General features: G+C 40.0%; 1 long non-coding RNA gene and 2 other non-coding genes across 3 annotated transcripts in view; all 3 read right to left on the bottom strand.

Annotated features, from left to right (window-relative positions):
* Window positions 1–1,822: 1,822 nt before the first annotated feature.
* The window catches only part of LOC116695811 (uncharacterized), a 3,284-nt gene continuing 1,836 nt past the window's right edge, over window positions 1,823–3,270 (bottom strand). The window contains exons 6-11 of the long non-coding RNA XR_004333557.1: window positions 3,140–3,173; window positions 2,900–2,947; window positions 2,657–2,718; window positions 2,458–2,483; window positions 2,197–2,257; window positions 1,823–2,091 (exon numbers count right to left, since the gene is read on the bottom strand). This is a non-coding gene — a long non-coding RNA (uncharacterized LOC116695811). The remainder of the gene's footprint in view (window positions 2,092–2,196; window positions 2,258–2,457; window positions 2,484–2,656; window positions 2,719–2,899; window positions 2,948–3,139; window positions 3,174–3,270) is intronic.
* LOC116696299 (small nucleolar RNA snR60/Z15/Z230/Z193/J17) lies at window positions 3,019–3,100 on the bottom strand. The gene has a single exon (XR_004333682.1). It is a non-coding gene; the product is annotated as a small nucleolar RNA snR60/Z15/Z230/Z193/J17 (small nucleolar RNA).
* The window catches only part of LOC116696302 (small nucleolar RNA snR60/Z15/Z230/Z193/J17), an 82-nt gene continuing 55 nt past the window's right edge, over window positions 3,244–3,270 (bottom strand). The window contains exon 1 of the small nucleolar RNA XR_004333684.1: window positions 3,244–3,270. This exon is cut by the window's right edge and continues 55 nt beyond it. This is a non-coding gene — a small nucleolar RNA (small nucleolar RNA snR60/Z15/Z230/Z193/J17).

Genomic DNA, 3,270 nt, shown 5'->3' with positions numbered 1-3,270 from the left:
TTTAATTAAATAAAAAAAAGGGTCGAGCATAATACCAAAACATAGGTGCACATTCACAAAACCTTGAGATAAAGAAATGAGAATATAAATAAAGGGGCCATCTCAAATTAAGTTAAAAGTTATAAGTAAAAAAAGTTTCCCCATCATTAACCCGTTTCAATGACTTCTACAAATTGTTTAACTTAGCCAGATCAGTTAGGGTTTAGTTGTAAAATATGTGCAAAATGTTATCCTAAAAGCATATTGAGAAAAAAAAAGTTGTCAATTTCCTTTTCATAAAAGTGATTCATATCAAAATAAAGTCTTAGTTTGTTGGGTAAACTTTATTTAAAACTTATAAATTGACCTTTCACCTTTAGGAGGAGAAGAAATCATAACCCAATTCTTTCAACATGTTTTATATGATTAGGATAAAGTTACTTTTAATATTTCTAACATTTATAGTCACAGAAAATTTCTATTCAATGCTCCCTCAGAACTCTAATACCTTATTTCTACTCACCATTGATTAGAGACATTGGCATAGCTTTCAACCATTGATCAAACTTGGCATATAAGTTTATTTCTCACAAAACTCCATGCGGTGACAAGATTCCATTACCATCCATAAAATCAGCAATTACCCAGTGTCAGTTGGATTTTATCTGACTTTGGATGGTCTACAAATTCCATATTCTGGGATAGAAAGAAACACTGTTTGTATTAGACACCAAGATCTGATTCTACAGTTAACATTTTAAATCTTAAACAAATCGCAGCTTGTCGTGTTTATAGACCAGCAACTCACATCCACCCAGTTTAGACATTACTCAAATCAGTAAGTGTTTATAAGAGACACAAGCACAGTATTTGTTTCAGTATTTATTGCCACATCTACACCAGCCACTTTATTAGATACCCCATGCTAGTAACGGGTTGGACCCCCTTTTGCCTTCAAAACTGCCTCAATTCTTCGTGGCATAGATTCAACAAGGTCTGGAAGCATTCCTCAGAGTTTGTCCATATTGACATGATGGCATCACACAGTTGCCGCAGATTTGTCGGCTGCACATCCATGATGCGAATCTCCGTTCCACCACATCCCAAAGATGCTCTATTGGATTGAGATCTGGTGACTGTGGAGGCCATTTGAGTACAGCGAACTCATTGCATGTTCAAGAAACCAGTCTTGTGATGATTCCAGCTTTATGACGCGCCTTTCCTGCTGAAAGTAGCCATCAGAAGTTGGGTACATTATGGTCATAAAGGGAGGGACATGGTCAGCAACAATACTCAGGTAGCTGTGGCGTTGCAACGATGCTCAATTGTACCAAGGGGCCCAAAGAGTGCCAAGAAAATATTCCCCACACCATGACACCACCACCAACCTAACCGTTGACAAGGCAGGATGGATCCATGCTTTCATGTTGTAGACGCCAAATTCTGACCCTACCCCCCGACTGTCAGCAGAAATCGACTCATCAGACCAGGCAACGTTTTTCCAATCTTCTATTGTCCAATTTTGATGAACTTGTGCAAATTGTATCTCAGTTTCCTGTTCTTAGCTGAAGGAGTGGCACCGATGTGGTCTTCTGCTGCGTAGCCCATCTGCCTCAAAGTTCGACGTACTGTTCGTTCAGAGATGCTTCTGCCCACCTTGGTTGTAACGGGTGGTTATTGAGTCACTGTTTCCCTTCTATCAGCTTGAACCAGTCTGGCAATTCTCCTCTGACCTCGGCACTCCACAGGCATTTCCGCCCACAGAACTGCCGCTCACTGGATGTTTTTTCTTTTTCAGACCATTCTCTGTAAACCCTAGAGATGGTTGTGCGTGAAAATCCCAGTAGATTAGCAGTTTCTGAAATACTCAGACCAGCCCTTCTGGCACCAACATCGCCACGTTCAAAGTCACTCAAATCACCTTTCTTCCCCATACTGATGCTCGTTTGAACTGCAGGAGATTCTCTTGACCATGTCTACATGCACTGAGTTGCCGCCATGTGATTGCTGCTTAGAAATTAAGTGCTACGAGCAGTTGGACAGGTGTACCTAATAAAGTGGCCGGTGAGTGTATATTCACATGTTGTCCATTGGCTCCTGGCACCATCAACACTAACACAAAAAAAAAAAAAAAAAAAACACTTCAATTTAGCTTTCATACTTACTGCAGAAACAATTATGGCAATATTAAAATTACTTTGACATCCTCAAACTCACTTTAGAGCAAAAACTTGCACGTAGGGTCACTCTGTTGGGCCACAGGCTTCACTGCTGCATTCTGGGGGGGGGGGAACAGAAGTTCGCATTAAAATAGAGGGGAGAACAGTGACAGACAAGATGGTTTACAACCACAACCTCAGAATAATGGAACGTTAAGGAGTAAAATCAAGAGTAATCATGGCAGATCTTTTCATCAAAGCAAGTGGTCAAATATTGTTATGGCACCATAGAATTCAGATGAAGGATGTGAACACTCACCAGTCAGTCTGCAGAGCCAACTCTTCCTGGAGAATGGGCAAAGAAATGAACCTATTACAAATCAGTCACAGGTTGATTAGATTACAGTTACTGGGTTACTCAGTAACATAAAATCCACATTAAATTCAGGTCAGACTTTGTTAGGACATCACTGAACCCATGTTAGCAATTAGGAATCTTGTGAAGGTGGCATTCTTACCTCATCTTTGAGGAAACCCACCTCCAAAACAATCATAACCCTGCTCCCATGACAGCCACAATCTGCAATTAGAGAATTGTTTTATGATAATAGTTTGATGTGAATTAAAAAAAGTACAACTTCTCTAAACCAATCCAGATCAGACAAAATGACAAATTTCCTCAATGGGATCAGAGACCTGATTCATATTCATCACATCTGAATATCAGCTACACAATGACAGTCTATGACTAAGTGACTTACCAACACAAAGCTGGCTGTGAACAGTCTCTGCAGCAAGGTTTCACATGTCTGGATGGGAAGAGAGAGAAAGATTTTAATATGGTGTATACAACACCTGGAGCCTAAATGAATAATAGCAGTAGATACATCAGCTAGGAGCGAAAGACAATAGATATTCGTCACGGTTTAATCTGCTGAACTATGCACTCATCATCGTATCAAGCATAATTAATGCTGTTTGGCGACAGCCTTTCAACGCACCTTCACACAGCCTTTTGTACCGCCAGTCTCATTTCTGTAAATAAAAACAAAAACCTTTTTAAAAAAACACTCCAAAAATTAAGTGGACTCACTGGTCTTTGAGGCCGACACATCAGCTAGGAGCGAAAGAC

Source organism: Etheostoma spectabile, chromosome 9 (genome assembly GCF_008692095.1).
Source record: "Etheostoma spectabile isolate EspeVRDwgs_2016 chromosome 9, UIUC_Espe_1.0, whole genome shotgun sequence".
Classification (NCBI taxonomy): domain Eukaryota; kingdom Metazoa; phylum Chordata; class Actinopteri; order Perciformes; family Percidae; genus Etheostoma; species Etheostoma spectabile.
The sequence above is the reverse complement of the archived record's forward strand: the minus strand, read 5'-3'. Positions and strand labels throughout refer to the sequence as shown.